Source organism: Cryptomeria japonica, chromosome 3 (genome assembly GCF_030272615.1).
Source record: "Cryptomeria japonica chromosome 3, Sugi_1.0, whole genome shotgun sequence".
Taxonomy (NCBI): Eukaryota; Viridiplantae; Streptophyta; class Pinopsida; order Cupressales; family Cupressaceae; genus Cryptomeria; species Cryptomeria japonica.
Window position 1 is genome coordinate 325,269,104 of NC_081407.1, and position 23,020 is coordinate 325,292,123.

The window sequence follows — 23,020 nt, forward strand, 5'->3', positions numbered from 1 at the left end:
GAAGAGAGAGATTCAGGAAAATGGGCAAGTCATGGAAGCCCTTATTAGCACCCTTTAGATATTGATTTTATTGATGTACAAGATAGGGACACACCTAAGGATGTATGGGATGCACTAGAAAACATCTATAGTGGTGATGAGCATGTAAAGAAAGCTAAGGAAGAAAGCCTTAGATGTAAATTTGAGGATATGAGGAAGGTTGAAGGTGAGACCATTCAATAGTATGGCATTAGGATTAAGACTGTGGTTGGTGTTATCAAAAGCGGTATCATCAATAGTTCACTAATGAAGAATCAAAAGATGAAGAAAATGAAGACATAGTGTTTGTAGTAGTAAAGGAAGAAATGTCTAACAAGAAAGATCTTGTCTCTCGTATTGACAACTCTAATGAGTGGATAATTGATAGTGGTTGTTCTGACCACATGACTGGTGATCAGAGAAAGTTTTTGTCTCTGGAGGAATATGATGGAGGTATTGTTAGATTTGGCAACGATGCACCATGCTTGGTGAAAGGTAAAGGATCCATCTCACTAAATTGAAGGAGCAGTGCAGATGATGTCTACTAGGTAGAAGGTCTTAAGAATAACCTGTTGAGTGTTGCTCAGTTGAATGACAAAGGATTAGTTTTGGAATTCAAAGGTGGAATTTACAGTATAATAGGGAAGAGTGGTGAACTTATTGTGACTGGTAAGAAGACTAGAGGTAACCTATTTCAGTTGAATGCCAAGATAAGTCAGTGTCTAATGGCTAAGTTTGATGATAGATGGATATGGCATAAGAGAGTGTCATATGAACTTTGACAACATTGTTAAGAATAAGTTGAATGAAGAAGGCAAAGTTGTCAAGAATAAGGCCAGGCTTGTATGCAAGGGATACACTCAGCAGGAGGGAGAAGACTATGGAGAAACCTTTTCTCTTGAGGCTAGACTAGAAGGTGTTCGAATGCTACTTGCATTTGCAGGATTTGAGGGATTTAAGATTTATCAAATGGATGTGAAGTCTTCTTTTCTAAATGGAATCCTAGAAGAGGAAGTGTATATAGAGAAACCATAAGGGTTTTCCTGATCAGAAGATAGTGACATGGTGTGCAGGTTACACAAAGCCCTGTATGGAGTGAAACAGGCACCTAGGGCATGGTATGAAAGACTACACTCTCATCCTACGAAGATTGGATTTTAGAGAACAAGTGAAGATAGCAACATCTACTTGAAATCAAAAGGTGATCAGATTCTAATAAATGAAGTGTTTGTGGATGACATAATCTTTGGAGGAGATGATAAAATGAGTCATGCATTTGCAGATGAAACGAGGAAAGAGTTTGAGATGTCTTTGATAGGAGAGATAAATTTCTTCATTGGTTTATAGATTCAACAAATGAAAGAAGGTATTTTTATTACCCAGTCCAAGTATGTCAAAGAGGTATTGAAGACTTTTGGCATGGAGGAAAGAAAACCAGTTGGTACACCAATGGTGACTGGCTATAAACTGACTAAGGAAGATGATTCAGCACTGGTGAATCAAAAAGAGTACCGGTCAATGATCGGTAAACTGCACTATGTGGTGTATAACAGACCAGATATTGCTCATTTAATAGGCATAGTAGCTCATTTTCATAAATGTCCAAGAGAATCCCACTTGGTAGGTGTCAAAATGATTCTTAGATATCTGAAAGGAATAGTTGATTATGGATTGTGGTATCCATATAATGGTGACTATAATCTCAAGGTATATACCGATGCCAATTGGGGAGGTAATGTGGATGAAAGGAAGAGCACAACTGATGGAGTGTTCTTTCTTAGAGGAAGATTAGTATCATGGAAAAGTAAGAAGCAGAGTTGTATTTCCCAATCTACGACTGAAGCAAAATATGTGGTAGCATTCATGAACTGCGCTCAAGCAATTTGGATGAAGCATGTATTGGAAGGTTTCAAAGTACCTATATCTGAACTAGTGAATATATTTTGTGATAATAAAAGTGCAATAAATATTTCCAAGAACCTAGTATTGCATGCTAGAACTAAGCACATTGAACTTAAATATCACTTCTTGAGAGAGAAAGTTCAGAATAAGGAGGGTGTACTACAACATGTTTCCAATAAGGAGCAGCTAGCAGACATATTCACTAAGCCCTTACTGAAGACTACATTTACCTATTTACGAGATGAATTAGGGGTTCTACCCCTTCATGAAGTCAACTAAAGTTGTGTGCTCTGCATCAGTCAAGTACTACAGTGACAAATATTTCAAGATTGATGTGTTGAAGGATGCTACTCCTTAGGGGGAGAAGAATAGTAGATTTTAGAAGATTGTGCCTCCACTTTGGCATTGTTGTCAAAGGGGGAGAAGATATCTGATGTATGGGGAGAAGATATCTGATAATGTAGATACACTGATCTATGAGGTTTTTAGTTACAATGCTACACTGAGTATTGACATCAATGCCAAAGGGGGAGATTTTTGGATATCATTGGCATATGATGAACCGACATGTTGATATGATGATAATGTATGTTGTCATTGATGTCAATAAGTGTAAGTGAACTAGTATGCAGATTGAAAGAAGTTGGTGAACTGGTATGAAGAGGCATTAAGAGATTTAGTGAACTGGTGTCAGGGTTTCAGTAAGTGTGACTATTGGTTGGTAATCTCAACTCTATGGTTATCGGTTTGGTGATCTATCTTGTGCGATGCAACTGATGATATTATAAAATGAGTTAGCTAAGATATGTGAATGAGATCGAGGTGCCACGTTGGCCTTGTGCACATAAAGGATTGAGGAATAAGAAGATCGACTACATTTGAAGTCTACCTCGGGAGTGATCATTCTTCTTAGTGGTATGAGAAGAAAGCATGATGGGTTACTGATTCCCATGTGTGGTGATGAATAAAAGATGTAGATTGTCTTGTGATCTGTTTGAAATTGTAATACTCTATGCAATATGTTTGGACGGCCAGGATTGGACCACCTGTGTTGTAAACCTAAGATGCTTAGGGTTTAGGGTTTATGCTACCAACCTATCTATTGTCTATAAGGTCAATTGTGTTTGTTATTGTAAAGTTATTGGAAAATGTTGTGTGTGTGTGTATCTGAGTTATGAGATACTTTGTAGACCAATGAGTGTCAAACTACAGTGTAGAGGAAATGAAAAGGATTTGCCTTGGCATGTAGTGTTTTATCAGATCAAAGTTTTAGTTGTTGTCTTCTAACCATTTCAATAGTTGGAAAATCCCTTTGCCAGGTAGCTTTAACAGGCTTATTGTAAAACCTGTAACCAGGTGACTCAAGATCATTGAGTTCTTTAAATTCTCTAGCGAGGTAACCTCTAACAGGGTTTCAACCTTTAACATGGTATATATCCATCCCTTAACCGAGTGATCTCTAACAGGATCGGTTCTTAGCAGAACCTTATTGTAAAGTCTTTAACCGGACTAGGCTCCTAACAAGGCAAGCTTCAAAAGAGTTCAGAAACAAGCTTGTGGGTATTCATCCCCACCGTGGTTTTTCCCATTTGGGTTTCCATGTGAAATATGTGTGTGTTATGTGTTATGCATTTTTCATGTGATGATTATGTATTAGTTGGTTGAAAAATTATGCATGCAGAGTTAGTAGGTTATGGTATTTCTACTATACCACATACATATGTTTATGGGTGAAGTTGATGTCAAGTATTGATCATATGTGAAGTGTTTAGACTTATTAGTTTATGGTGTCTGGTGTCTTACTGTGTTTAACCAATATTGCCATGGTTAAGTTCAGTAATGGTGATAACCAATTGGAATTTCTTTATCTTGATAAGTTGTTGGGAGATTTTTTATCTGTACTTATTCACCCCCCACCTCTCAGTACCGGTTGGGGTATCTCCTACTCATCATTATTCATCATAGTTATCCATTAATATTACTTAATATTATTTTATTTGAGGTTGGTTTTTTAATTACAATGATTGTTATAACTCGAATTGTTGCATTCTTATCTTTTAAATAATTTCTTTTTCCAATAGAATCAATGGAACTAGCAATAGTCGATATGGTTTTTTTAAGTGATTCATATTTAATTTTTGGTTTTACATAAATGGCTAACCTTTTTTTTTTGCATTTTTAATATTTCCATCAGTTGTAACATGAGATGATATTCAAATCCTAGATTTTTATTATTAAAAAAGCTTCCTATACAATTTATTTCTATATATTCTAATTTGCCTCCAATAAACCAAATCATGAAGATTATCCAAGGCATTCCATTCAATTTTTCAAAAAGTACATTCATTTTCATTTAAAGAGGTGGTTCAATAATTCTCAACTTTTCTTTCTTTTTCTTCAAAGGTAAAATTAATATCATTCATATATATGCTATATGTATTTTACCTTAAAAATAATTTAATATCATCTCTGAATATCCACCTTTTTTCAAATCTTCAATCCAAATATATAAACAATGTCCTCTCTACAGAAGCTTAACCACTTGAGGAGATACGATGGCATTAGTATCAAGTTCAACATTCACTCCCTATCAGAAGGAGAGTCCTATATTTGATGGTAAAAAATACAAAATATGGAATGTGTGAATGAGGATTCATCTAAGATGTCTTAGAGCTGAAGTTTGGAAGATAGTGGAGAAAGGATGTATACCTCATGATCCTAATTCTAGAACACCGACATGTGTTGATGAATAGAAGAGAGCTGAAAATGATGTTAGAGAAAAAGAAGCATTATTGAGTGTCCTTTCTGATGAAAAGCTATTGAATGTCATAGAGTTGGAGAATGCTAAGCAGATCTGGTTGAAGCATGAAACTCTTAATTAAGGTGACCAGGCAATAAAGATTGTAAAACTCGAAGGTTTCCAGGTAAGGTATGAAAATTTGAATATGGAAGAGGATGAGAAGATTATTTCTTTCATGGATAGAGTGAATGAGATTTTTCTGGGTATCAAATGTTGTGGTGGATCAGTAAGTGGGGATGAGATTGTGTCAAATATTTTGAGAGCTCTACCTCTAGCTTATAAGATGAAGGCTACTGCAATCAATGAACTCTGGACAATGTCAAGTACCCCTATTACCAGAGATATATTACTTGGGAAATTGAATTCTTTTGAGCTTGAAGAACTTTGAGATCAGAGTGCTATAAATATTGAGACTGCATTTAAAGCATATGCCTTCGGTAAGAAGAAGATAGATTGGAAGGAGTTGTATGCTAAAGATATGGAGGACATTGAGAGAGAAGAAAGAGAACTTGAAGAGATGGAAGCCTTGATTGCTAGAAGAATTCCTAAAGGAGTAGATGGAAGTAAGTATGAAGGAAAAGTCCCTTTTAAATATTTTTCATGCAATAAGATTGGTCATTTTGCTTCTAGATGCCCTGAAAGAGCTGCTAGGAATCATGAAATATTTATAAATAATTATAAGTGTAATCTAGAATATATTTAGAAGGAATAAGGATAAATCATGCTATTATACTGGTGATGATGATTTTGGTATTACTAATGATGATGATGATGCTGATGATGATGATGATGATGATGATGATGATGATGATGATGATGATGATGATGATGATGATGATGATGATGATGAAAATGTGAGTGGATCTGACAATGGAAGCTCCGATAAAGACTAGGTCTTTATTGCTATCGAGGATGATTCTCCAGAACCCATCATTGAAGAAACTCATATTGAGGAGAAGGCTTTGGTTGCTAAAATTGAAGAAAATTATGATTAGATCATAGAAAGTTGATGTTAACATCACATGACTCGTGAAAAGAGATTTTTTAATATTGCAAGAATTTGATGGCGGTCTGGTTAGATTTGGAGACAACTAGGCATGTAGGATCAAAGGCAAGGGAACAATAGCATTGGATGGTAAGACTAATACTAATAATGTTTACTATGTTGAAGGCTTAAATAGTAATCTTCTAAGTGTAGGTCAGATGGTGGATACAGGATTTCATTTCCAATTCAAGGATGGAAAATGTAAGATCATCAATAGATTTGGACTAGAAATTGCTTCCAGAACTCAGACCAAAGGAAGCATCTTTCATTTGAACCTTGGTTGGAAAGATTTCTTGATTGCTTAGATTGATAAAAGTTAGTTATGGCATAAGAGGATGTGTCATATATATTTTTATTGCATAGTAAAAATTAATTCAACACAAGCTGTCAGAGATTTTCCCAAGATTGTTAAACCTCATAATCCGGTATATAGAGAATGTCAAATGGGTAAGAAACTTAGAACCTCTTTCAAAAGTATACATGATAAATCTAATTAAATTCTTGATCTTATTCATACTGATCTGTGTGAACCGGCAAGGACTAAAAGTTTTCAAGGTGATAGATATTTTATGTTACTTATTGATGATTATTCTAGAATGATGTGGGTAGCATTTTTGAAAGAAAAATATGAAGTTCTTGAGAAATTCAAAATATTTAAAGCTATGGATTGTAAAGTTCTGATGCCAATAGTTAATAAGATGAGAGGGGGGGGGGTGAATCATACAAATTTAACTTTTTCAATATATTCAACTGATTCAACCTTAGTAGCTTATACTTCAGAATATGTAACCAAAACTATAAAACATTCAAACTTATGAAAAGATAACATTGAAACACATATAACACCTGATTTAACATGGAAACCCAAATAGGGAAAAACCACTATGGGATTTCGGACCCACTAAGAAATATACCCTTCTAGAGTATGCTCGATTAAAAGCTAATCCTGTTAAAGATTACAAACACATTGCTAGATGTGACCTAGTTAAGGGATTTCCCTCAGACCTGTTAGAGTCTTGCACTTTGTTAGAAGTGACCTTGTCAAAGGATTTCAAACACTCATTTAGAATGTTACCTTGCTACAGGGTTTACAAATAAGACTATTAGGTCCACTCGGTTAAGAGATTTCCTATCACTTACAAAATAAATAACAATAATAAATTATATCTGCAAATTCACATCTAAAATGCTAAAGCAGATTCTATTTGCTCAAAACAATCTTGTCATAAGAATTATCTAGTCCCTTGTTGGGCTTTCTGGGCTTCTCAATCTATTCTTCAATCAGATCTTCAAGCTTCTGAGCTCTGTATACAATCATGTAGCATCATTGTGCATACATTTGCTTGCATTTAGTGTTTATCAATAATTTCTTATTTATAAACAATTTCTGACCACGTAATCTCCTTGATCACATTTCCCATGATCAATCTTAGCCATCAGATCATCAAACTTGACTAGGTTCAATGTATTCTTCAATTTGAAAATGTTTTACCTCACCTTGGAACTTGCATTCCTTCCTTGGAATTTGTGCTAGGTTATTATGGTTCAATATGTGCTATAGATATTCCCCCTGTATTTACTCATCTCTAGCTCATCAACATGCCTCATTAAATAATGCTTTTATCCATCCAATACGATCTATTATAACTCAGTTGTTACTCGGTTAATATTGAACTTCACTCAATAGACATTCTGCCTTCTTGAACTGATATCGATAACCTTAGGGTTTACCAAATAGGTACCTTAGGGTTTACCGACTAGGTTCCTTGCTCGATAGCATAATACAGTATTAAACTTATAATCAACATGTGTAGGATATCAAAACAATCAAAACAACATGATCTCATCATTGTCTAACTCGGTAATAGTTGCCCATTGAATAACTTATTTTTCCCCTTTATTATCACATTCTTTCTGTGTCACTTACCGACCTCCTAATACTCATCAACACATACTTCTCAAGATATGGCAACATCATCCTGAATCAGAAAATCAATTTCTTGACATCAATGACAAAACAATATTATTAAGATGGTGATCATCCTTCTTTAGTTATATCAATAATCTCCAATAACCTTGTCAATATCCTTATTGAAATGCCAACAATCTCCTTTCTATTGTAATGCCAACAATCTCCCCCTTTGGCATTGATTAAAAAACCAACAATTAAATGGTAATACCAACTTGATTTATTCCAACTGATTCAGATTCAGATTGCTATTAGATTTCTCCTGTTATCCTTGAGCTATTTAAATCTTCTCCTGGCTTCTTCTCCCCCTGTCATTGGTTTTCTGTTATCTTCTCCATTTAGTCTTCTCCCCCTTTGATAACAATGCCAAAAGGAAGAAAAAAAACTAATTCATGATTTTTTCCTTTGTGAAGTGATTTCCTTGCTATGTTACACATGTATCATCTAAGTCTTGGTCAGAGCAACTTGTCTCCAATCACTATTTCCTGCACACCTTTAAAAAACCTCCTAAAGTGCATAAATCAACATCAATCCACAAATAATATTTGATGGAGTCATCGAATTGATGCTTTCACCGAACTTTGTCAGTGAGTAGAAGATAGGGGTAGGACCCCTAGCTTTCTTATGAGATACTCAAAAGTGTCCCTTGGCAGTAGCTTTGTAAAAATATCAGCTATTTGTTCCTTTGAACTGATATATTCCAGCACAACTTTCTTCTCTTGAACTTCTTCTCTGAGATAATGATACTTTATAGAGATATGCTTTGTCTTAGAGTGCATTACCAGATTCTTTGAAATGTTTATGGCACTAGCATTATCACAAAATATAGTTATTGGCTCGGTAACTTTCTCATTTATACCTTCCAATAGTTGTTTGATCCATGCTATATTGGTACAATTCAATGCTGCAGTGACATATTCAGCTTCAGCCGTTGACTGTGAAATGCATCCTTGTTTCTTGCTAAGCCAACTTACTAGTCTTTCTCCCAAGAAGAAAGCTCCACTGCTTGTGCTTTTCCTGTCATCAATGTTTCCTGCCCAATAAGCATCAGTATAAACTTTTAAATCTAAATCATTCCTCTTTTGATATACTAAGCATAATCTTCAGTGCCTCTCAGGTATCTGAAAATTCTCTTGATTGTTGTCATATGGGTTTCTTTGGGATCTATAGAAAATCTTGCAACTATTCCTAATGCATGTGCTATATCTGCCCTACTGTGAACAACATATTGCAGCTTTCCAATCATAGATCAGTAAAGTGTCTCATCAATAGATGCAGATTCATCATTCTTTGATAGTTTACAGTTAGTAGTCATAGGAGTACTTACAGGTTTAGAATCCTCCATTCCAAATTTCTTCAAGATTTTCTTTATGTACTTGGATTGAGTAATGAAAATCTCATCTTTCATTTGCAGTATTTGTAAACCTATAAAATAATTTATCTCACCGATTAATGACATCTCAAATTATTTGCACATTTCATTTCCAAAGTTCTTGCATAGAGAATCATTTCCACAAAAAATAATATCATCAACAAATATGGGTAAGATTAGTATTCCATTGTCCTCATCATTCTTCATGTACATATTGTTGTTTTCACTTGCTCTTATAAAACCAATCTTGATTAAGTAAGAGTGCAGTCGCTCATACCATTCTCTAGGTGCTTGTTTCAAACCATATAAAGCTTTGTTTAATTTACATACTTGATCTTTACTCTTGTCTTCAACAAATCCTTCAAGTTGTTCAATATAAACTTCTTCTTCTAGCATACCATTCAAAAATGCAGATTTAACATCCATTTGATATACCTTGAATTTTTTGAAAGTAGCATATGCCAACAATGTTTAACTCCCTCAAGTCTAGCCACAAGTGCAAAAGTCTCACCATAATCTATTCCTTCTTCTTGAGCATAACCTTTGCAAACTAGTCTTTCTTTGTTCCGAATGACCTCACCTTTTTCATTTAGCTTGTTTCTAAAAATCCACTTTGTACCAATTACATTTTTGTCCTTCGGTCTTGGGACCAATGTCCATGTTTCATTCTTCTTGATTTGATCAATCTCTCCTATCATAGCATTTACCCAATCTTCATTGTTAAATGCCTCTTTTACTATTCTTGGTTCAAATTCAGATATCAAACATGTGTCCTATCTCAGTTTGTTCCTTGTCATCATTGGATCATCCTTATCTCCTATAATCTGACTTGATGCATGATTTCTTCTAACATATTTGGCTAATATAGGCTTGGTAGGCTCTGTATGATCTTCTTCATCACTCGGTAACTGGATATTATCTCTATTTTCTTCAGCAACTTTCTCGGTAGGATTTCTCGGTTGAACATAAACAAATTCTTCATAATTTTTTGGTTCTTTGGAATTTCCTACATCATTTCTTTCTTTGTGAACATAACATCTACATCCAAAGATTTTAAAGTAACTTACATTAGGTTTCTTATCATACCAAATTTCATATGGTGTCTTCATAGTTCTTTTCTTCAATTGTACTCGATTTAGGGTGCAAACTGCAGTGTTGATTACTTCTCTCCAAAATGTTTGAGGTACCCTCTTTTCTATCATTAGGGTTCTGGCACAATCTACAATAGATCTATTTCTTCTCTCAGCTATCCCATTTTATTGTGGAGTTGTCAGTGCAGATACTTGCCTTTTTATACCATGATCATTGCAGAATAAGTTAAATTCATTAGAAGTGAATTCTCCTCCTCTATCAAATCTAAGACATTTCAGCTGTCTTCCTATTTCATTTTCAACTCTTGCCTTGTACCATTTAAACATTTGAAAAGATTCGGATTTTTCTTTTAAAAACATAACAAACATCATCCTTGAGTAATCATCCACAAATAACATGAAATATTTATCACCATAATAACTTTGAACTTTCATGGGACCACAAAGATCAATGTGTACTAGATCTAAAATTCCTTTAGAAGTGTAGGACTTACTTGTAAATCTTGATCTTGTCATCTTACCCATCTGGCATCCTCGGTACATAGCATTCTGAGGTTTCTCCAAGCTCGGTAGACCTCTTACTCGGTGCTTCTTACTTATTTTGATCAGATTATCAAAATTTACATGACAAAACCTTTTATGACATAACCAGCCATCTTCTATTTTTGCATATAGACATTTGTTCCAAGTTGAGTCAAGATGAAATGTATTACCTTTTGTTTGTGTCCTGGTGGCAACCAGGTTTCCATGTTTGTCATGAACTTTGACACATCCCTTCTAGAATTCTATCCAGTATCCTATATTGTTTAGCTGTGCTACACTCAACAAATTGTATTTCAAACTTTCAACCCAGTATACATCATCACATTTAGCATTGTCAAGAAGTGTTATATATCCTTTACCTTTCACCGGACATGGTTTATCATTACCAAATCTTACATATCCTCCATCATAGTCTTCTAGTTTAATAAACTTGTGTTTATCACCTGTCATGTGATGTGAGCATCCACTGTCTATGATCCAAGAATCATTTTTATTTATGTGAGATATTAGGGCTTTTTCTTCATACCTTTCTTCATCTGATCCATCTTTAATAGCCACATAAACAACTTCCTCTGTATCAGTTTCTTCAGATTTATCATTGTTGGATTCTTCATTAGCTACTAGGCATGTCTTTATGTCTCTCCTTCTGAAGTCTCGGTGTCCTCTATATTGGTTGTCTTTCTTCCTGCTATCTTGGTATTCTCTCTTTTCACTAGATTCTTTGTCAGGGTAGCTAGAAGCCATATATCCTATTTTATCACAATTGAAACATTTTAAAGGTAGCTTTCCTTTATACTTACCTTTGCCTCTCGGTAACCTTCTGGCCGATAGTGCTTTAAACTCTTCTTGCTTTCTGATTTCCTCATACAGATTGTGTACTTCTTCCATGTTTTAATGAAATCTCTCACTTGCTCCACTGTGATTTCCTTCAGAATACTTATTCATTCTATCACTATAGTCATCAGATTCACAAATATGAAAAGAACTGAATGCAGATTCTACTTTATTTACCAAAGACCCACTGTTATCAAAATTACTTAGCTCAAATGCATGTAGCTTACCGATAGTGGCATCCAAAGAGATTGGCATGTTTGGTAAAAACCTTAATTCATTTATTGCAGAGACTCAAATGGCATATGCAGGTAGAAGGGTTCTCAACAACTTACTTGTTACATCCTTTTCCTCAATAGTTCCTCCTGCTCCTTTAATTTGATTAACAATTTCCTTTAACCTTGTACTATATTGTGTTATGTTCTCACCTTCATTCAGTCGCATGGATTCAAGTTGACCTCTTAGACTATCTACTTTTTCTGTTTGAACATGTTCATTACCACCATACACAGATATGAGCTTGGTCAACATCACTTTTGCATCATTACATCCTTCTAGATCATTAAACTCTGAGTCAGTTAATGCTGATGATATTTCAATTAGAGCTTGAATATGTTCTTTCTTTTCCTTTATCTCTTCCATGGTCATCGGGTTTGTCTTAGGTGGTATGTAATCATTTTCTAAATAATATGTTGCATATTCTCAAATTCCTGATAAGTGCAACTTCATCCTTTTTTGCCATGTTGAGAAACTTGACTTGTTCAGCTTTGGTGCATCCCTTTTATACATCTTCGGATCTTTGCCTCAAGTACCCTTAAACTTTTCTTCTGGAGTCCACAACTCTGATACCAATTGTAAAGTTCTCATGCCAATAGTTAATAAGATGAGAGGGGGGGGCGAATCATACAAATATAACTTTTTCAATATATTCAACTGATTCAACCTCGGTAGCTTATACTTCAGAATATGTAACCAAAACTATACAAAACATTCAAACTTATGAATAGGTAACATCACAACACATATAACACCAGATTTAACGTGGAAACCCAAATAGGGAAAAACCACTATGGGATTTCAGACCCACTAAGAAATATACCCTTGTAGAGTATGCTCAGTTAAAAGCTAATCCTATTAAAGATTACAAACACATTGCTAGATGTGACCCAGTTAAGGGATTTCCCTCAGACTTGTTAGAGTCTTGCACTTTGTTAGAAGTGACCTTGTCAAAGGATTTCAAACACTCATTTAGAATGTTACCTTGCTAAAGGGTTTGCAAATAAGACTGTTAGGTTCACTCGGTTAAGAGATTTCCTGTCACTTACAAAATAAATAACAGTAATAAATTATATCTGCAACTTCACATCTGAAATGCTAAAGCAGATTCTATTTGCTCAAAACAATTTAGTCATAATACTTATCTAGTCCCTTGTTGGCCTTGCTGGTATTCTCAATCTGTTCTTCAATCAGATCTTCAAGCTTTTGAGCTCGGTAAACAATCCTATAGCATCATTGTGCATACATTTGCCCTCTTTTAGTGTTTATCAACAATTCCTTATTTATAAACAATTTCTAACCACTCAATCTCATTGATCACATTTCCCATGATCAATCTTAGCCATCAGATCATCAAACTTGACTAGGTTCAATGTATTCTTTGATCTGAAAATGTTTTACCTTACCTTGGAACTTGCATTCCTTCCTTGGAAGTTGTGCTAGGTTATTGCAGTTCAATCTGTGCTATAGATCTTCCTCCTATATAATCCATGTCATTGATCCTCAACAATCTTCTTGCATGACAAACCAATCATTTACTCATCTCTAGCTCATCAACATCCTTCATTAAATAATGCTTTTATCCATCCAATGTGATCTATTATAACTCGGTTGTTACTCGATTAATACTAAACTTCACTCAGTAGACATTCTGCTTTCTTTAACTGATATCGATAACCTTAGGGTTTGCTGACTAGGTGCCTTGCTCGGTAACATAATACAGTATTAAACTTATAATCAACAACATGTGTAGGATATCAAAACAACATGATCTCATCATTGTCTAACTTGGTAATAGTTTCCCATTGAATAAATTATTTTTACCCTTTATTATCACATTCTTTTTATGTCACTTACTGACCTCCTAATACTCATCAACACATACTTCTCAAGATATGGCAACATCATACTGAATCAGAAAATCAATTTCCTGACATCAATGACAACAATATTATTAAGATAGTGATCATCCTTCTTCAGTTATATCAATAATGTCCAACAACCTTCTCAATATCCTTATTGAAATGTCAACCATCTCCTTTCTATTGTAATGCCAACAGTTGAGACTAAGATAGGACTGAAGATAATATTCTTAAGATCAGATCAAGGAAGTGAGTTTACATTTGGTGACTTCAACAACTTTTGTGAGATGAATGGAATTAGAAAATAACTTTCTGTACCTAGACCCCCACATCAAAATTGATGAGTAGAAAAGAAGTATAGAGCCATATTAGATGCTACAAGGACAATGATGACTGAAGCTAGATTTCCTGATATCTATTGGAGGGAAGCTGTCAATATGGTTGTATACACTTTCAATAAAGTACACATTAAAGGTGATACTAGTAAGACTCCTTATGAATTATGACAGGTCATACTGGACTACTGTCTAATATTTCATAATTTTTTGAAGTAAATGTTACATTAGAAGAGATGATACAATAGGAAAATTTTATCCTAAAATTGATGAAGGAATTTTTTTGGGTTATTCAATTAAGAGAAAAGCATATAGATATTATAATAAAAGATTGAATATCGTAATTGAAAACATAAATGTCAAGGCAGATGAGCATGACAGTAATCAGATCAGATCATATGATTATGGATTAGAAGATAAATTTATCAGACCCAAACCAGTAATGCAAGAATCGGGTTAGAATAGTGAACCAATGACACTAGTAACATCATAAAATTCATCAGTGACAGATGAATAGTAGAAAGATTAAGAAAATCAAGAAAATTCAAAGACTCCTATGTATGTGAAACTAAATCATTTTGAAGATTATATTATTGGTGATAAAAGGAAAGGTGTGATGACTAGAAGGTGATTAGCTACTGAAAAGGTATGTTTAGTTTCTCAAATTAAACCAGAATTATTTGTTGTTCATCAAGGATGAAAATTGGATAAAAGAAATGGAAGAAGAATTAGATCAGATAGAAAAGACTAAGATATGGGAATTAGTTCCTGGACCTAAAGACAATAATATTATTGGAACTAAATGAGTTTTCAAGAATACATTGAATGAGGATAGTCATGTTGTGAGGAAAAAGGCTAGATTTCTTTGCAAAGCTTATTCACAAGAAGGAGTTGATTATGGAGAGACTTATGCCCCGATTGCTCGAAGTGAATTAGTAAGATTTTTTCTTGCCTATACTACACACAAGTACTACAAAGTATATCAGATGGATGTCAAATGTGCATTTCTAAATGGAGATCTTGAGGAGGAAGTTTACATTGAGCAACTTGATGGATTTTCTTTATCAGAAGATAAAGACATGGTTTGCAGACTGAAGAAATCTTTATATGGACTAAAACAAGCCACTAGAGTGTGGTATGCTAGATTCGATTGGTATCTTTCAAATCTTTGTTTTAGAAAAGGTTATGCTGATAGTAATTTATATTAAAAAATTGACCATAATGACATATTGATTATTTAAGTCTTTGTGGATGATATCATTTTTGGAGGAGAAGAAGGTCTATGCATGAAATTTGTTGATGATATGAAGAATAAACTTGAAATGTCTATGATTGGTGAGATGGAATTTTTCTTAGGTTTGCAGATTACTCAGACTGATAAAGGTATTTTCATTTGTCAAACTAAGTATGTGAAGGAGTTACTTAAGAGATTTGGACTTGATAATTCTAAACCCGTCGATACTCCTATGATGACAGGAAGAACACTAAGGGCAATGCATTATTTCTTGGGAAGAAGTTGGTTTCATGACTTAGCAAGAAAAAATAATGCACTTCATTGTATATTGTTGAAGTAGAATATGTAGCTACTACTACCAACTATACTCATATTTTATGGATGAAATACAAGTTAAAAGATATAAGGGTAATTTATTATGAGCCTATTGTTATTCACTATGATAATACTACTTCTATTGATATGTCAAAGAATCTGGTATTTCATTCCAAATCAAAACACATTTTTATAAGGTATAATTTCTTGAAGGAAAAGGTTGAAGCAAAGGAAGTCAGATTGGTTTATGTCCCTACTAAGGAACATATTGAAGATATTCTCACAAAACCATTTCCTAAAGATACTTTTGAATATCTTAGAGATCAATTAAGGGTTACCAAACTTCTGGAAGAGACACATAGATGTAGGAATGCATCAATCCAATGAACATATCAAACATACTTATCTCATCTGGGTTGATGAGATGATGCTACTACTCAAGGGGAGTAGTTAGCTCTTTGGTTTCGTATTTTTGGTTTGGTATCCATCCTTTATCATTGATATCAAAGGGGGAGAAGGTGTTCATGTGAAAGAAAATCAATCTTTTGGGAGAAGTTGTTAATCTAAGGGGGATTTATATATTTCTAATCAGTCTTTTGGTGATTGTTGGCAATCCTTGGCACTTGGATATTTTTCACATTCAGTGTTGCCATCAATGCCAAAGGAGGAGATTGCTGGAAATATGATATATTTGGTTAAGTGTTGTCATTGATGCCAACAATGTGTTTTGATTAGATCTATCCCAGTTAGTCTTAGTGATCATCTTGGTTTGGCTATGATTCTGATCCAATATGATCAAATCTCTGGAATCGGTTTTGGATGCTTACTCTGGATGGTTATATGCTTGATATATTTTGTTGGTTCTTGATTTTGTGCTCTGGTTTCGATCACTTTTGTTCCCGATTAGTATTTCTTGGTACCGATTAGATTTACTAGTAAGCGATACTTATTGATTTGGTTCGATGATTTTGGTCCATCTTATGAAATTGGTTTATATCATGTTGAAGGTGTTTCTTGATTGTGTCTTGATTATTTGGTGACTTTGGATCAAGTGGCTTACTGTTATGATGGTCATATTTGAATCCGGTTAAACTTTCTATTATTTCATTGAGGGTTTCTACTGGTTGGTGAAGCGTGTTGGATTTTGTTCTTACTAGAATTTCTGACAGATTTAATTGTTTGGGTATTTGAATAAGGTGAATTCTGTGTAATCTAAATTATAATATTAGTCTAGTGATACTATGTCTTGTAATTTTTGTAATTATGGGTTTAGGGTTTAGTTGGCCTTGTCAATAAGGTTGATGATATGTAGTTATAGGTGACTTATTCATGTAGTTTGAATCATGCATGGTCATGGGATGGTTATATCTACATGATCAGAAAGTGGTTTATGTGCGAACAATGTTATATCATTCAACAAAGGTTTGAGAAGGTTTTGTATTGTAGGATAGACATCTGTGCTTAACCGGGACTATATCAAGGATTAGTAGATGCTACTTTCATAGTTCATTATTTTCCGATTGTAGTTTGATGTTTATGAAATTCAGTGAGACTTCTTTTTTTGATGATAAGTGAGCTCTAACAGGTTGGCCTAATTGCAAGTGCAATCCCTATTGTAATTATTTCACATACTACTGTAAAAGTATTATCTAATTGTGGGTAGGGTTTCCCACCATGTTTTTTCCCTTTACCAGGTTTTCCACGTCAAAATATTGGTGTTTTGTGTATTGTTCTTCCATGTCTTACCTTTCATTATGTTGGTTTCTTTGTGCTCGGGTTCAAAGGTTTCGATATGCAATAATTCTAAAAATTGTTAGTAAACTGATTCAGCCCTTCCCCACCCTCTCTTAGTTTACTCCTAGTATCAAATCTATCTAACAGTTGTCATGTTCAACAATCATTAAACTAGACACTTTAGTATTATTCAATGTTGGTATATTTTCTCTTTAATCTCTTTATTATTTTATTTGCTTGTCTCTATTCACTTCAATTTCTTCAAGTTTCATGACCTTCAGAGAGTTTTTTAGTGGTGAATCTTCGCCAATTGGTGAATTTTGCGTGAATAGTGAGGGATACAATCATGGTCAAATCACCTAGAATTTTCAAGAACAATGCAAATATTTGTAATTTGGTTTCGCCATTGAACACACATCATTGATGTGCATTCCCGTAATATTCACCTAGAATCACTCGGACGTTGGTATTAGATCCCCTCCATTATTCACTAGTAATAGTAAAATGACCACATAACCAGGACGTAATTCACCGATTGTAAATTAAATGTTCATTGGACACGTCGGCCAAATTTGCCAATATCAATTAAAACATTATAAGCATTCAAGGACCCATTTCGCCCTACTTAAATTAAATGTTCATTGCATGCCTGCGCAATTTGCCAAAAATGCAATTAAATTAAATGTTTATCGGCAATTGTGACACCTGGGCCCTGCACAATTCACCAAAAATGCAATCATGGATTGCTATAAATACACCATTTCTTACACTCTTTCTTACAATTTGTTCATGTCTGATTAGTAAATTGGGAGCTCTCAAGTCTCGATTTGTATTTCGTAAATTGAATTGGAAAGTTGAAGTTCATTGTAGGGCGGAGGGACAAAGTTACAATCCTATAACATAGGCCCAGACATTCATTCCTGAATCCTAATTCATAGAATTGAGAAGGCATAAAGCTGAGTAATCATTTCTTCATACTTCATAGTATTAGTTTTAACTTTTAATTCATAGTGAGAGGTCAAGACTCAAGATGTCACAGTCAGACATGGGTGAGACTCCTCAGGGTGGTGAAGGGATTGGGATATAGAAGACTCAGATAATCAAACTGAGTCCATTTGTGATATAGAAGCCTCAGATAGTCGAACTGAGTCACTAAAGTGCATTAGTAGTCATTTTATAGGTATTTATAATTATACTACAGTTCTTGAGTCATATTACAATTTCAATTTGCAAAATTGCAATACTATAGTTGTCATTGATGATTTTTGATATTGTATTCCTTCAATTTGTCAATCAGAAGTAGAATGGATACTTACTTTATTTTTTTAATTGTGAATTTGAATTATTACTAAACAATTGAATTATTAGTAAATTGATATTTGGTTCCACATTATGTTGAACATGAAATGCAACAATTTGTGTCACAAGATCCATAAAATTATTCATATGGCATAATTGCTAGTGCTAGAACCTTTCTACTATTCTACATTAAATGCTTAAAATGATGTTCATGGCGATTAGGGTTTTGTGTTTGTTTTTTGTCTTAGTTGGCTAGTAAACCGAAGTCGTCGTGCATTGAAAATATGAGTTGTCCTCTCTTTATTTGTCCATGTCAACATCACGTGTGGTCAAATAGTTGGTCAGACATGTTTAATGTTTCATCTCTAACTCACAAATAAATTTCATGTTTAACAATTTAAGTGGCGAGTTAGCAAGTGTTGGTTTGGGTTTAAATCATGAGGTCTCTAGTTTTTTGAGTGTTAGCATTTTATGTTAGCGAGGTGGAGATTGTTAATGAAATCACTTTGGTTGAGAGGTCTCAAATTGGTTTGATGCCATGCATTATAGCTGTGAGAGTTAGCGAGTAAGTACTAAGTCATTAATGGTTTGTGTGCCATTGCTCGTGCCTATTTATGACGGTAATTAACATAAGACATTGATAAATAGTTTTTCAGATTTTATGGTTATCGCTAGCTCGCAGGTCCTTTATCATCAAGTCAGTTTAATTCGTGAGCTTGTGAGTACTGGGAGATTTTAGTTGTTGCTACCTCGCAAGATGTTTTGCACTTGACCATTTTATGTTCCGAGGTTGCGACTGGGTGTGATTTTATGTTGTCGCACGATTGCGAGGTGTACATGGTTAAGTCATTTTAATTTGCAATCATGCGATGTAGTTGGTATCACAGGTTAGTTAGTTTCGTTGCTTGCTTGTATGTTTTGAAGTTGTTTAGCATTTTAAGTTGCGATCTGGCGACAGGTAAGTTTTGGTCTGATTTTGTGGTAATCTCATGCTCACGAGTTTGTAAGTCTTAAGTCAAAAAGTATTGCAAGCATGCAATGGCAGTTAAGTGCCTTTTTGTCATGGGATCGTAAGGGTTTAAGTCAATTTAAGTTTCGAGTTGCGATCTTGCGATGAAATAAGTTATTTTGTTAGATTTGCAATGGTTGCCAGCTCGCAGGTAAAGAAAGAAAATTACAAATGTTGTTGCGAGGTTGCGACTGAAGGGCTTGATGAAGATCAATGGCTATCGCTCACTTGTGAGATTCTTTGAGGATTCATAAAAGGGGTTGCGAGCTTGCGATTAAGAGGATTTGGTAGCATTGTTGCTAACTCACTAGTTCCTTTCCTAATTGTTATAACCGGTTGAGAGTGTGCGATTAAAGATGGGGATTGACACGTGGACTTGTTTGTCAGGTTCTGTAAAAGTTTTGAATGGAAATCACCAATCAAATGCCATAGTAACTAGTTCATGCAAGTGTGGCAATTAATGAGACTTGAGAGAAGTGACGGTGCCCAAATACGATAAATTGCATGATCGAGCTGAGATTTTGACATTTGTACAATTGTATTAATGCATTCTATTAGTTTAATTGAATTAATGCCACACTATCTAGTTCATGCAAGTGTGGCAGTTAATGAGACTTGAGAGAAGTGACGGTGCCCAAATACCATTTTATGTTGCAAGGTTGCGACTAGGTGTGATTTTATGTTATCACAAGATTGCGAGGTGTTCACGATTAAGTCATTTAAATTTATGATCATGCGATGTGGTTAAATTGTTTGCTTGCAGTTTTTGAAGTTGTTTAGCATTTTAAGTTGTGATCTGGCGAAAGGTAAGTTTTGGTCTGATTTTATGGTCATCACATTGCCCGCACATTTGTAAGTCTTAAGTCAAAAAGTGTTGCGAGCATGCAATGATGGTTAAGTATCTTGTTGTCGCGGGATCGCAAGGGTTTAAGTCAAGTTAAGTTTCTAGTTGCGAGCTTGTGATGAAATAAGTTATTTTGTTAGATCAACGGTTGTCACTCACTCGCGAGATTCTTTAAGGATTTGTAAAAGTAATTACGAGCTTGTGATTAAGAGGATTTGGTAGCATTGTTTGAAAATAGCTTGAAATCGCCAATATTTTTATTTTTATGGTTTGAAAATAGGTTGAAATTGCCAGTATGTTTTTTTAATGGTTTGAAAATAGGTTGAAATCACCAATGCAAATTGTCAAGGCTTCAGAATCCTTGACAACAAGCAACCTGAGTTCTTATTTCTCAGAGAAATCCATGATCTCCCATCTCTAACTCAGAAGCTATCAAATCCTTTTATGCCTCTAAAATTGTCATCCTTGCTTGTCTAATCAACCTCGACTCAAGAGAAACCTTCAAACTAGTCCCTCAAGAATGAGTCATCATCCAAGCCTTAAAAATTTTAGGTTGCAAGCTAGCGACCAGATAGTTTGTGGTTAAGTTTTATGGTTATCACCAACTCGTGAGGTAAAACATCTAAAGACGTGATCAAGCCACGAGCTGGCGACAAGTTGGTTTGGGTTTACATCGAGAGGTCTCTAGCTTTTTGGGTGTTAGCGTTTTATGCTACCAAGCTGGAGATTGTTAGTGAAATTGCTTTGGTCATGAGGTCTCGAGTTGGTCTGATGTCATACATTATAGCCGCGAGAGCTAGCGAGTAACTCATTTCATACAATTGTCGCTAGCTCTCATGTTTGTTTAATGTTAGCATTTTTAGGTCATGAGCTAGCGACTAGACAATTTGTGGTTAGGTTTAATGGTTATCGCCAGCTTGCGAAGTTAAATGTCTGAAGGCTTGATCAAGCCGTGAGCTTGCGAGTGAAGTGCTAGTGGTTAAGAGATAAACAGATTTATGTTGGTGAGTACCCGACAAGGGTTAAAGTTACCACTATCTCCAAGTCACTGTGGTAATGAAGACTTAATATTTGTGGTTGAGAATTGGTGAGTGCCAATTTACTTTCCCTCAGTCACTAGATCTCGAGGTTACGAAGGCTTAGCATTTTCAGCTTGCGAGTTGGAGATAGAGAGAGTTGTAAGGGCTTGTCGCTAGGTCATGAGATTTTCTAATGGGCAGTCTTCCACGCAGAGAGTTGATGACTGTGTGCCACATTTTTTCATTACATAAAGTTAATATCTTGAAATCATCAATTTTTTTTTTTGTGGTTTCAAAATAGCCTGAAATCGCCAATGCAAATATTTTTCTGGTTTTAAAAATATTACAATTCGCCCATGCAATTATTTTTTGGGTTCTAAAAATAGTACGATTCGCCAGGATTTTTCACAAACTTTGAGCGATCACGGCTAATTTGCCAATGGAGATTATTATTTTTCTCCATAAACCGCAAAAATTTGCCAATAAAATTAAAATTTTCTTTGGAATTATACAACTTTCGCTAGGTTTTTACACCTTGTCCAAGTGAGGGGTTTCTTAAAGTTTTCCCTAACCTTCATGTGTCTCTTTCTTTGGCTCTATTATGATCCCTTGTTTACAAAGCCCTCTTGATTAAAATATAATGATATTTACTCTAATTGCCAATTGATAAGTGTCTTTGAAACTCTGGTGTAGAAAATAATCAATACCTTCTTGTTCCTCTTCATTATAAATAATGATGTACAATTCAATTTCAAAATTATGACAAAACTTTATTTGTTTTCAAATCTAATAGAAAATAAAATACTTCATAAACCAAGTAGAATTCAAAAAATATTAAATAATCACTTTCGACCATACGTAACACAATGATAAGCTATTTAATTATAGTCATTTGTCATTTTTAATAATAATTATTATATTCAAAATAGGTAATTATTTTTGGAACATGTTCCTATGTTTAAAATAATGGTCAAAATGAGTACCTTTTACGTAAAAATAGTAGACAAAATGATAATGGGTACCTGCTCAATAAACTGGTGACTTGTTTAAACAAACTCAAATCCAAGCCCACCCTATGTATTGTATTTCAAGTCAAGAAAGGAATCATGAGGCCACCTCTTACCTTTGGACTTGTAAGTACATGGTTGGAAAAATGACAAAAGTAAATACAAAAATCTAGCATATGTTTGTTGCCCTCTTTTAGATTATTTTTTGACAAAATTAAAACCTGTTATAGATTACGTTAAGTCAATTCTAAATATATAACTTTTTTTAAGGATTTGATTATTCTTTCTATTTTTCAATTTATTTGTAATAAAACTAGTCAATAAACATGAAATATTAGGATTACTTATTTATTTAATAACTTTTTAGTTTTTGCAAATTTTGAATAGAAATTACATGACATTAATATACACATAATTCTTTTAAAATTAAAATTAAAAATAAATTAATAAATGAGAAGCTTAGGTCTAATTGTGGTTGCCATACATGTGCATGGTGTGGTCCTGAAACAAGTATT